The following is a 14000-nucleotide window of genomic DNA, read 5'->3' as shown; positions in this document are numbered from 1 at the left end:
AATTAATCAATTAATCGGTGTGATTAGTTTAGCAATGTTGCAATGCAATCACCTGAAAAGCTTAGGCTAGCGAGGCTAATGTCATGATACGTAGGCAAGATTACATTAGGCAACGTTAAACAAAACATGGGCTCTGTCAAAATAATTATTCTAGTTGCAACATGCTAACATGTTTGTACTTTTCCTTGAAACTTAATACAATCATAATAATATATGCCATTAAGCAGACACTTTTATCCAAAACGACTTAGTCGTGCATGCATACAATACACCTAATCAGATTTTATATGGCAACAGCTAGTCTTTGTTGCCCTTTCACTAGTAGTTCCAATCAGCATTAGAACGGTTTTTGGGTGCAAGGTCTCAGAATGTATTCAAATCTTTTTTTCATGAAGGAGCACTGACATGGAGCAGAGGGACTTTATTGTTGCCTTTGGGACTGTAACGCTTCCTCCTTCTCCTCATCCGAAGAGGAGTAGCATGGATTTGACCAACGTGCAGCGGGTTGTGAATACATAATGAAACTTTATTAACAAGACGAAACTAAACACACGAAGAACACTTGATCATCTTACAAAACAACAAAACGAAGAAGACAGACCTGAAGGAGAGTACTTACATAAAACACGAAAAACGCACGGACAGGGAAAACAGACTACACAAAAACCGAACAAACGCTACAGTCCCGTGTGGTGCGCAGACACAGACAAGGACACAGGAGACAATCACCCACAAACAAACAGTGAGAACAACCTACCTTAATATGACTCTCAATTAGAGGAAAACGCAAAACACCTGCCTCTAATTAAGAGCCATACCAGGCCACCCAAAACCAACATAGAAACAGAGAACATAGACTGCCCACCCAAAACTCACGCCCTGACCAATAAACACAACCAAACAACAGAAAACAGGTCAGGAACGTGACAGAACCCCCCCCTCAAGGTGCGAACTCCGGGTGCACCCCTAAAACTCAAGGGGAGGGTCTGGGTGGGCATCTGTCCGCGGTGGCGGCTCCGGCGGTGGACGTGGACACCACTCCACCACTGTCTTTGTCCCCCTCCTTAGCGTCCTTTGAGTGGCGACCCTCGCCCCCGACCATGGTCCAGGAACCTTCATTAAGGCCCCCCCTACATAGAGGAGGTAGCTCAGGACATAGAGGTAGCTCCGGACAAAGGGACAACTCCGGACTGGGTGGCAGCTCATGACTGGGTGGCGGCTCATGACTGGGTGGCGGCTCATGACTGGGTGGCGGCTCATGACTGGGTGGCGGCTCATGACTGGAGGGCGGCTCATGACTGGAGGGCGGCTCATGACTGGAGGGCGGCTCATGACTGGAGGGCGGCTCATGACTGGAGGGCGGCTCATGACTGGAGGGCGGCTCATGACTGTCTGGCGGCTCCTGGCTGGCTGGCGGCTCTGGCGGCTCCTGACTGGCTGGCGGCTCTGGCGGCTCCTGACTGGCTGGCGGCTCTGGCGGCTCCTGACTGGCTGGCGGCTCTGGCGGCTCCTGACTGGCTGGCAGCTCTGGCGGCTCCTGACTGGCTGGCGGCTCTGGCGGCTCCTGACTGGCTGGCGGCTCTGGCGGCTCCTGACTGGCTGGCGGCTCTGGCGGCTCCTGACTGGCTGGCGGCTCTGGCGGCTCCTGACTGGCTGGCGGCTCTGGCGGCTCCTGACTGGCTGGCGGCTCTGGCGGCTCCTGACTGGCTGGCGGCTCTGGCGGCTCCTGACTGGCTGGCGGCTCTGGCGGCTCCTGACTGGCTGGCGGCTCTGGCGGCTCGGGACAGACGAGCGGCTCTAGCGGCTCGGGACAGACGGGCGGCTCAGAAGGCGCTGGGCAGACGGATGGCTCAGAAGGCGCTGGGCAGACTGATGGCTCAGAAGGCGCTGGGCAGACGGATGGCTCAGAAGGCGCTGGGCAGACGGATGGCTCAGAAGGCGCTGGGCAGACGGATGGCTCAGAAGGCGCTGGGCAGACGGATGGCTCAGAAGGCGCTGGGCAGACGGATGGCTCAGACGGCGCTGGGCAGACGGATGGCTCAGGCGGCGCTGGGCAGACGGATGGCTCAGACGGCGCTGGGCAGACGGATGGCTCAGACGGCGCTGGGCAGACGGATGGCTCAGACGGCGCTGGGCAGACAGATGGCTCAGACGGCGCTGGGCAGACAGATGCCTCAGACGGAGCTGGGCAGACAGGCAGTGCAGAAGGCGTTGGGCACACTGACCTCCCGAAGCGCACTATAGGCCTGGTGCGTGGTACCGGAACTGGAGGTACCGGGCTGAGGGCACGCACCTCAGGGCGAGTGCGGGGAGAAGGAACAGTGCGTACAGGGCTCTGGAGACGCACAGGTGGCTTAGTGCGTGGTGCCGGAACTGGAGGCACTGGGCTGGAGACACGCACCATAGGGAGAGTGCGTGGAGGAGGAACAGGGCTCTGGAGACGCACTGGAAGCCTGGTGCGTGGTGTAGGCACTGGTGGTACTGAGCTGGGGACCGTGTAGGCGTACTGGCTCCCTTGAGCATTGAGCCTGCCCAACCTTACCTGGTTGAATGCTCTCCATCGCCTGACCAGTGCGGGGAGGTGGAATAACCCGCACCGGGCTATGAACACGTACAGGAGACACCGTGCGCTCTACTGCGTAAACGGTTAGCCTGGGAAGTGGGCGCAGGTCTCCTACCTGCCCTCGGCCCACTACCTCTTAACCCCCCCCCAAGAAATTTTTGGGTAGTACTCACTGGCTTTTCGGGCTTCCGTCCCCTCATAAAGCCTGTTCCTCTCTCCGGTTTCCTCCAGCTGTTCCCATGGGCTGCGATTAACTTCCACTTTAGCCCATGGTCCCTTTCCTTCCATGATCTCCTCCCAAGACCAGAAATCCTGCTTTGTGCGCTGTCCATTAACCCGCTGCTTGATCCGGGTTTGGTGGGTGATTCTGTAATGCGCTTCCTCCTTCTCCTCATCCGAAGAGGAGTAGCATGGATTTGACCAACGTGCAGCGGGTTGTGAATACATAATGAAACTTTATTAACAAGACGAAACTAAACACACGAAGAACACTTGATAATCTTACAAAACAACAAAATGAAGAAGACAGACCTGAAGGAGAGTACTTACATAAAACACGAAAAACGCACGGACAGGGAAAACAGACTACACAAAAACCGAACAAACGCTACAGTCCCGTGTGGTGCGCAGACACAGACAAGGACACAGGAGACAATCACCCACAAACAAACAGTGAGAACAACCTACCTTAATATGACTCTCAATTAGAGGAAAACGCAAAACACCTGCCTCTAATTAAGAGCCATACCAGGCCACCCAAAACCAACATAGAAACAGAGAACATAGACTGCCCACCCAAAACTCACGCCCTGACCAATAAACACAACCAAACAACAGAAAACAGGTCAGGAACGTGACAGAACCCCCCCCTCAAGGTGCGAACTCCGGGTGCACCCCTAAAACTCAAGGGGAGGGTCTGGGTGGGCATCTGTCCGCGGTGGCGGCTCCGGCGGTGGACGTGGACACCACTCCACCACTGTCTTTGTCCCCCTCCTTAGCGTCCTTTGAGTGGCGACCCTCGCCCCCGACCATGGTCCAGGAACCTTCATTAAGGCCCCCCCTACATAGAGGAGGTAGCTCAGGACATAGAGGTAGCTCCGGACAAAGGGACAACTCCGGACTGGGTGGCAGCTCATGACTGGGTGGCGGCTCATGACTGGGTGGCGGCTCATGACTGGGTGGCGGCTCATGACTGGGTGGCGGCTCATGACTGGGTGGCGGCTCATGACTGGAGGGCGGCTCATGACTGGAGGGCGGCTCATGACTGGAGGGCGGCTCATGACTGGAGGGCGGCTCATGACTGGAGGGCGGCTCATGACTGGAGGGCGGCTCATGACTGTCTGGCGGCTCCTGGCTGGCTGGCGGCTCTGGCGGCTCCTGACTGGCTGGCGGCTCTGGCGGCTCCTGACTGGCTGGCGGCTCTGGCGGCTCCTGACTGGCTGGCGGCTCTGGCGGCTCCTGACTGGCTGGCAGCTCTGGCGGCTCCTGACTGGCTGGCGGCTCTGGCGGCTCCTGACTGGCTGGCGGCTCTGGCGGCTCCTGACTGGCTGGCGGCTCTGGCGGCTCGGGACAGACGAGCGGCTCTAGCGGCTCGGGACAGACGGGCGGCTCTAATGGCGCTGGGCAGACGGATGGCTCAGAAGGCGCTGGGCAGACGGATGGCTCAGAAGGCGCTGGGCAGACTGATGGCTCAGAAGGCGCTGGGCAGACGGATGGCTCAGAAGGCGCTGGGCAGACGGATGGCTCAGAAGGCGCTGGGCAGACGGATGGCTCAGAAGGCGCTGGGCAGACGGATGGCTCAGAAGGCGCTGGGCAGACGGATGGCTCAGACGGCGCTGGGCAGACGGATGGCTCAGGCGGCGCTGGGCAGACGGATGTCTCAGACGGCGCTGGGCAGACGGATGGCTCAGACGGCGCTGGGCAGACAGATGGCTCAGATGGCGCTGGGCAGACAGATGCCTCAGACGGAGCTGGGCAGACAGGCAGTGCAGAAGGCGTTGGGCACACTGACCTCCCGAAGCGCACTATAGGCCTGGTGCGTGGTACCGGAACTGGAGGTACCGGGCTGAGGGCACGCACCTCAGGGCGAGTGCGGGGAGAAGGAACAGTGCGTACAGGGCTCTGGAGACGCACAGGTGGCTTAGTGCGTGGTGCCGGAACTGGAGGCACTGGGCTGGAGACACGCACCATAGGGAGAGTGCGTGGAGGAGGAACAGGGCTCTGGAGACGCACTGGAAGCCTGGTGCGTGGTGTAGGCACTGGTGGTACTGAGCTGGGGACCGTGTAGGCGTACTGGCTCCCTTGAGCATTGAGCCTGCCCAACCTTACCTGGTTGAATGCTCTCCATCGCCTGACCAGTGCGGGGAGGTGGAATAACCCGCACCGGGCTATGAACACGTACAGGAGACACCGTGCGCTCTACTGCGTAAACGGTTAGCCTGGGAAGTGGGCGCAGGTCTCCTACCTGCCCTCGGCCCACTACCTCTTAACCCCCCCCCAAGAAATTTTTGGGTAGTACTCACTGGCTTTTCGGGCTTCCGTCCCCTCATAAAGCCTGTTCCTCTCTCCGGTTTCCTCCAGCTGTTCCCATGGGCTGCGATTAACTTCCACTTTAGCCCATGGTCCCTTTCCTTCCATGATCTCCTCCCAAGACCAGAAATCCTGCTTTGTGCGCTGTCCATTAACCCGCTGCTTGATCCGGGTTTGGTGGGTGATTCTGTAATGCGCTTCCTCCTTCTCCTCATCCGAAGAGGAGTAGCATGGATTTGACCAACGTGCAGCGGGTTGTGAATACATAATGAAACTTTATTAACAAGACGAAACTAAACACACGAAGAACACTTGATAATCTTACAAAACAACAAAATGAAGAAGACAGACCTGAAGGAGAGTACGTACATAAAACACGAAAAACGCACGGACAGGGAAAACAGACTACACAAAAACCGAACAAACGCTACAGTCCTGTGTGGTGCGCAGACACAGACAAGGACACAGGAGACAATCACCCACAAACAAACAGTGAGAACAACCTACCTTAATATGACTCTCAATTAGAGGAAAACGCAAAACACCTGCCTCTAATTAAGAGCCATACCAGGCCACCCAAAACCAACATAGAAACAGAGAACATAGACTGCCCACCCAAAACTCACGCCCTGACCAATAAACACAACCAAACAACAGAAAACAGGTCAGGAACGTGACAGGGACTAGCGCTTTCATATATATGTACCTGCTCTACATGTGCATCTATAGGGGATGAGGTGTTTTTATACAATATAAAATAGTCAAATTATTAGTTACACCATGCAACTTTCCCAAAATAACTGGCATACAATAGAAAGGCCAGTGTTTTGATTCAATTTTTTATTATTGCAACCCTGAAGTACTCAACAGACATGGCACTGTGAACAAAGTCATTGATTTCCAGCACTGGCACAGTAATTGTATTCAGATTGTTATGATTGTGGTGCCGCTGATCTTGTACGCTGTCTGTGGGCTCCCAGAGAAATAATTGTAAGAAGCCTACTGATGCCCTGATACCTGCAGGTTCTATTTTCACCAAAATGAACGCACAACCATACTAAATCATAGGTTTCACAAAGTTAAATGACTTCAAATCATGATGTAAGATGATCAGGTACGTGGCTTTTTTATTTGTTATTAGTTATTTGTAACCTATAGTTTGTCAATGTTTGTTTGTTCTATTGTTGAGTGACAGTTGGTGCTTAGTTAGTTTGAATAGCTTGGAATGGTGAATACTAGTCTTTGTGCCCTGAGTATTGTTGCCAGGTTATGGCTTGTACATTCCGTGGAAGGTGCCAGGCATAGAGCACTCCACCTCTGCCCTGGCGATCTCCGACATGTCCTTGGCGTTGAGGATCAGCATGTACCCTGGCCTCTGGGCCCCGGGGGCCACCACAATGGTCAACAGGACACCTCTGGGTCATTGGAAAACCACACTGGTTGTTAGAAAACAGCTTGGGTGCATAGACTAGACGTAACATATTACATCGGGGAATCTCAAATTAGTATGATATGTTATGTTTGGTATGGTTACATAAGACGAAGGTTACTTAACCCTTTAACCTAAACCTTAACCCCAAACCCCTAGGGTAGGTAACGTTAGCCACCTAGCTAACGTTAGCCACAACACATTGAAATTAGTAACAAATCATACATATTATATATTCATAGCATATTGTACGCATTGCAGTTCGTAACATATCATACGAAATGTAATTCATACCATATTATACGAAATGGATGATGGACATCCACAAATTAATACACAACATATCATACTAAATGGAGGTAGACAGATTTACATTTACTATGTTACGTCTACCCCTGAGTCCAGGTTTGAAAATAGAGTGCCCACCAAATTTTACAGTAACCCCACTTTTGATCTATTTTGCTGAGAATTTTTTTCTACTAAATTGAAATGCCTTGTCCCTGGATAAATAGCTAAAGTCTCTTAAACTCTCTTCCTAACACTAACACAAACAAGATACTGGGTATGTGTTTGCCCTGCACCATACTGTTACATGCTGTATACTACAGTAACAGTACAGTACATACCATCATCCATGCCATCGGGGGTTTGCATAAACAGGCTCTGAGGGGTAGGAGTCCAGCTCCTTCCACACCTAGGTCTCCTTGGTCTTCACATTCAACTTGATAATCTACAGCCGCAAGTGGACAGAGACTCATCAAGGTCTAACATACATGTTTTGGTCTTCACATTCAGCTTGATGATGTACAACCACATATAGACAGAAACTCATGGTCACTCAGGTAACATGCTATGGCCCCTGCTTTTCACTGCTCAGAGTTAGAAGATTTTGAAGACCGATTTGTGGCAAACAAGATGACTCACCCTGTCAGGGATCGCCTCAACCTTGAAGTGGTTGAGGCGTAGGCATATGTGTAGTTCTTCCCACCGTGCTTCTAATAGTTGATTTGAGGGAACTCAAAGGCTTGGCGGGGCCCAGAGAACAGCGCTTCAGGCTCCAACCAGATGTTCCCATCAGAACACATCACCGCTGTTGCCGTGGTGTATGGCAGGCAGATCAGGTTCTTTCCCTGCTCCTCCTGGAACATATAATCAGTATATGTTGCTATCCAAAAAAAGGGGAAATAAAGGGTATGCACATATGCACTTGAATGTAAAAAACAATTGACACATATGGAAATGAAAAATATTTTTTTTCTAAAGCTGGAATCCGTGGTGTTTGCGATATTACAATAACAAAGACGTTACTTCAAACAAAGGCATTTCCCCCCCTCGGACATTATTGCAAGCGCAATAGAACATAGTAAGATTTTTTTCTTCTTCACGAAGCTGGATGCTCATGTCCTCCGTTTCAAAACCAGAACAAAAACAATAACGTGCTTGGCGCGACCAGTGGCGCTGTTTCACCTTTCGTGGATTTCAGCTTCCATTTCAGGATTTCCATTCAGGGCAGGGAATAACTTACCCTGTGGATGTCCAGTGGGATAACGTATCTCTTGACCTCAGGCTGAGGAGTCATCATGGCTGCCTTCTTCACCTCCTCCCAGTTGAAGCGCAGGTTGGCCAGCCAAAGGTAGTTGTAAACAAACTCAAACCTACCAGGAAACAAAATAAAGAATGAATTGTATAATCCTTTGAACAGACAGTGTTTAAAGACCATGGGATAGGAATCAGTAATCAATTATTCTGAAAAAGGACATTGCTAACAGGCTGACTACACCATGACTGCAAAATAAATTTAGACATACATGTTATTCAATTGTTGCGCACCAACAAGTGTCTGCGTTGCCAAGGGCTAAAATAGAAGTCAGTTCTATTTCTGATGCAGATCGTGCTGCAAGTCCTGCCTCTCCCATCTCCTCATTGGTTTATAGAAGCAGCTACAAACGTGTCATCTCCTCATTGGTTATACCCATGCGGGTGACTGAAAGACAAACGAGGTCAGTGCCGGTAATGCACCTAATTTATGAAAGTTGCCAATCGCAATATAAAGTCAAGAGAAGAAAAACCCTAGAAGGAGGAGAGATGACTAGAAACGATTCGGTTGACCATTTTATGTGTGGATTAATTGGTGGAGTAGAGGACTTTGTGCATTTCAGGTAAAATAACAACTCAATGTTTATATCCCAGGACAAATTAGCTAGCAACAGCAAGCTAGCTAAATAGGACCAATTAGCTAGCAAGTGCAAGCTAGCTCGCTAGCTAAATTGCCATAAATGTTTAATGCTTTTCGACCTGTCCCCAAATTAATATAAGTGGTTCAGAGTTTGTTTTGATATTTTAACCTGTGTGTCGTGATCACGTTTGGTGTGGGGGGACAAAATACATTTATGCACTATGGCGCACGCGCGCAGCCGGTTTGGGTTCCGTGTAAGGCAACTCACTTCAAATGTATGCCACCCCTGAAATCCCTCAGTCCATAAACTATCTAGTCAGTTATGATGTCATCACTTTTTTAATACACATTTACATTTGCCAGTGTACTGACATTGCCATTGCTTATGAGAGACATTTTTTGCTGTTCCATTACCCTTTCTATGTACACACGTCAGCCACGACGAAGCCTTGTTCCTCGTAAGTGTTGATGTGATGAAACAGGTTGATAGGAGCAGCCCTGAACTTATGGTCAACATACTCTCCTTGTCCTCCTTCAATGTCCTTTCTGACGATGTGGAACCACGTCTGTGAAATGCAGGTGGGGTATGCTGAAGTCTCTTGAGACAGCACACATGCATGATTTGGTTCTCAGTGTCAGGATTAGGTACAGTATGCTGTTACTGTATGTTCCTGTATATAAATGTGTCACTTTTAAACCAAAGTATATTGAGTGTTTATTTCCTGACACCAATAACGTCATTGGACTCAAAGCAAAACATGTAGTTGGCGCCTCGGATGCTCCAGGAACTTAAGGTTGATTTTCACAGGGGTCTCCACAAAGACAATGTAGTTCTACGACATGCCAAAACTAAGGGTGATATGGAAACCATATGACATATGGCTTAGTCCAATTACACAAATGCCACTGCAGTCTGTAACACAGGAGGCGTGTTGATGTTTGACTTTATGCTGTTTCAGGGACCTCAAGTTTGACTATAAACATGATGGACATGTCATTATGACCCACCTGTGCAAATAGGAGGGCTTGAACCTCTTGGCACTCGGGAATTGCACCACAGCCATAGACTTTTCAATGAGGTCTGAGGAAAGAACACAAGATGCAATCAGGGCACAAGCCTTCCGCTTGCCTTACTGTTACAAGTTCTCCTATCCAGAACATGTTAAGATATCAAGGCCAAGTTGCTTACATGTTGTAGCTTAATTCAAACATCGACTAAGAGGTGGAACATGTGCATGAAGTCTGAGTTAATATCGTGCACTTTTTATTTTCTTGGTATACAAGCCCAAGCTTTCTGTGTGGGCGGTGTTCTGACAACATTGTAGGTCAGTGACGCTCCTTTTCCCATGCAGTCTCCAATGTTGAACACTGTTCCGTGCGAGTGGGCTGTCACTCCACTGATGTTGACGCAGTCCCCCTGAGGGGAAATAAAGTCATAGTGTTATTAATGTGTTATTCAGAATCATGTTATACATTATTCATGCGTTTTAACTTATTGAGAAGTGCAATTTCTGTCTACAATCAGTGGACCAGTCGGTAACACTTGTTTTTTTGAGTCAGTTGAATTAGAACAGAGAATATATGCAAACACTGTGGTTCCTAATATATTGGGAATAATGTAATACAGGGGGATGGAATCTCAATTTTGACCTTCTTCAGTGTCTCCAGTGTGTCAGTGTTGACTTTAGCACCTTTGGCAGCAATTACAGCCTCGAGTCTTCTTGGGTATGACGCTACAAGCTTGGCACACCTGTATTTGAGGAGTTTCTCCCAGTCTTCTGAAGATCCTCTCAAGCTCTGTCAGGTTGGATGGGGAGCGTTGCTGCACAGCTATTTTCAGGTCTCTCTGGTGATTTTCAAGTCCGGGCCCTGGCTTGGCCACTCAAGGACATTCAAAGACTTGTCCCGAAGCCACTCCTACGTTTTCTTGGATGTGTTTAGTGTCGTTGTCCTGTTGGAAGGTGAACCTTAGCCCAAGTCCGAGGTCCTGAGCGCTCTGGAGCAGTACTTTGGTCCGTTCATCTTTTCCTCGATCCTGACTAGTCTCCCAGTCCATGCTGCTGAAAAACATCTTCACAGCATGATGCTGCCACCACCATGCTTCCCCGTAAGGATGGTGCCAGGTTTCTTCCAGACGTGACGCTTGGCATTCAGGCCAAAGAGTTCAATCTTAGTTTCATCAGACCAGAGAGTCTTGTTTCTCATGGTCTGAGAGTCTTTAGCTGCCTTTTGGCAAACTCCGAGCAGGCTGTCATGTGCCTTTTACTGAGGCGTGGCTTCTGTCTGGCCACTCTACCAAAACGGCCTGGTTGATGGAGTGCTGCAGAGATGGTTGTCCTTCTGGAAGGTTCTCCCATCTCAACAGAGGAACTCTAGAGCTCTGTCAGAGTGACCATCAGGTTCTTGGTCACCTCCCTGACCAAGGCTCTTCTCCCCCAATTGCTCAGTTTGGCCAGGCGGCCAGCTATAGGAAGAGTCTTGGTGGTTACAAACATCTTCCATTAAAAAAAATATATATATATATATATATTTTTTTTTAAATGTGAGTGAGGGAAAAAAGTATTTGATCCCCTGCTGATTTTGTACGTTTGCCCACTGACAAAGAAATGATCAGTCTATAATTTTAATGGTAGGTTTATTTGAACAGTGAGAAACAGGATAACAACAAAAAAATCCAGAAAAACTTATGTCAAAAATGTTATAAATTGATTTGCATTTTAATGAGGGAAATAAGTATTTGACCCCTCTGCAAAACATGACTTAGTACTTGGTGGCAAAATGCAAGAAACACTACTCTTATGATAAGTGACCACAGAGAGTCAGGACAGCCATTTAACATCCCATCTGAAAGACAGCACCCTACCCCCTGGGGCATTGGGATATTTTCTTGGACCAGATGAAAGGGTGTCTCCTAGTGACACTCCAACACTGCTTCCATCAGCATCTGGTCTCCCATCCAGGACCAACTCTGCTTAGCTTCAGAAGCAAGCCAGCAGTGGGATGCAGATTGGTATGCGGCATAATTTTGACACTGTATTATTTTTCCTTTTGTTTATCTAAGCATACCTACTGAGCTGTCTGTAAAAACTGGTAGTTTTTCAAAAACAAACTAAATATGCTTTTCTGCATCACTGCAAAAATATGGGTAAAAGATTGAAAGAAATGTGAGTCTTATTTTGTACGTTTAATAATTGCTTACTTGTCTAAAGTCTACCAACCTTGTCACTAGACATGCAAGCTAAGATAATTAGACAAGCTAGCTACTCTAACTTGATTCATTGCCTGACATGGCTTCTTGGTGGCTAGTTATGAGGTTGGGAGATTGGGAACCTATCTGGGCTAGTGAAAGCCAACTTCATAAAATTGCTTGGTGGACAGTAGTGATACAGAGAAATAATACATTTTTTAAATATTTAACTTCTTATGTCTGGGGGCAGTATTGAGTAGCTTGGATGAATAAGGTGCCCAGAGTAAACTGCCTGCTATTCAGTCCCAGTTGCTAATATATGCATATTATTAGTATATTTGGATAGAAAACACTCTGAAGTTTCTAAAACTATTTGAATGATGTCTGAGTATAACAGAACTCATATGGCAGGCAAAAACCTGAGAAAAAATCCAACCAGGAAGTGGGAAATCTGAGGTTGGTCATTTTTCAACTCATTCCCAATTGAAGATACAGTGGGATATTGGTCATGTTGCACTTCCCAAGGCTTCCACTAGATGACAACAGTCTTTAGAACCTTGTTTGATGCTTCTACTGTGAAGGGGGGCCGAATGACAGGGGAATGAGTCAGAGGTCTGCCCGAGAATGCCACGAGCTGGCCACGCTCGTTCACGTGAGAGCGAGCTCTGTTCCATTGCATTTCTACAGACAAAGGAAGTCTCCGGTTGGAACATTGTTGAAGATTTATGTTAAAAACATCCTAAAGATTGATTCTATACTTCGTTTGACATGTTTCTACAGACTGTAATGGAACTTTTTGACTTTTCGTCTGCTCCTAGTGAACGCACTTCCTGAGTTTGGATTTGTTTACCAAACGCGCTAACAAAAGGAGCTATTTGGACATAAATTATGGACATTATCAAACAAAACAAACATTTATTGTGGAACAGGGATTCCTGGGAGTGCATTCTGATGAAGATCATCAAAGGTAAGTGAATATTTATAATGTTATTTCTGACTTCTGTTGACTGCACAATATGGCGGATATCTTTTTGGCTTATTTGGGCTCTGAGCGCCGTACTCAGATTATTGCATGGTTTGCTTTTTCCCGAAAAGCTTTTTTGAAATCTGACACAGTGGTTGCATTATGGAGAAGTTTATCTAAAGTTCCATGTATAACACTTGTATTTTCATCAACATTTATGATGAGTATTTCTGTAAATTGATGTGGCTCTCTGCAAAATCACCGGATGTTTTTGGAACTACTGAACATAACGCGCCAATGTATACTGAGATTTTTTGATATAAATATGAACTTTATCGAACAAAACATACACGTATTGTGTAACATGAAGTCCTATGAGTGTCATCTGATGAAGATCATCAAAGGTTAGTGATTAATTCTATCTCTATTTCTGATTTTTGTGACTCCTCTCTTTGGCTGGAAAAATGGCTGTGTTTTTCTGTGACTTGGCACTGACCTAACATAATCGTTTGTGGTGCTTTCGCTGTGAAGCCTATGTGAAATCGGACACTGTGGTGGGATTAACAAGAAGTGTATCTTTAAAATGGTGTGAAATACTTGTATGTTTGAAGAATTTCAATTATGGGATTTTCTGTTGTTTTGAATTTGGAGACCTGCACTTTCACTGGCTGTTGTCATATCGATCCCGTTAACGGGATCGCAGCCGTACCTGGAGAAATCTGAGGGGGCAAGTGCTCCTGTGCCCCCTCAGGGTGTGTATATATATTCCTTCTGATGGGAGAAGTTCTGAAAAAAATATCCTTTATTATTCTTAACCAATAATTAAACAGTTTAAAAAGAAAGAACAGTTTAAAAATAACAATTTTGTATAATTGACATTTTACAACGACTACCACATTCTTTTCTTATAGTACACTGCTGCTATCTTACTAGAATGACATGGGATGAACATAAATTGAATTAGAGTGCAAGACCATGCCATAGACTTCCACTCATTGCGCTAACAAAAGTTAGAATTGGCTCCCGAAACTTCCTCTAACTTCCTTCATACTGGACGCAGATACAGAAAAATGATATCAACAAATTCATCTGACTCTGGGGAAGGAGATAAAGTGCCTCATTGCCAAATCCAGAACTATCCTTTTAATGACT

At 47.8% G+C, this 14000-nt stretch overlaps 1 pseudogene; it reads right to left on the bottom strand.

Annotated features, from left to right (window-relative positions):
* Positions 1 to 6192: 6192 nt before the first annotated feature.
* On the bottom strand, positions 6193 to 11986 carry LOC129824487 (retinoid isomerohydrolase-like; annotated as a pseudogene).
* Between the last annotated feature and the right edge of the window lie 2014 nt (positions 11987 to 14000).

The sequence above is a fragment of the Salvelinus fontinalis genome, chromosome 26, assembly GCF_029448725.1.
Source record: "Salvelinus fontinalis isolate EN_2023a chromosome 26, ASM2944872v1, whole genome shotgun sequence".
Classification (NCBI taxonomy): Eukaryota; Metazoa; Chordata; class Actinopteri; order Salmoniformes; family Salmonidae; genus Salvelinus; species Salvelinus fontinalis.
Note: the sequence above shows the minus strand (reverse complement) of the source record. Positions and strands in the feature narration are given on the sequence as shown.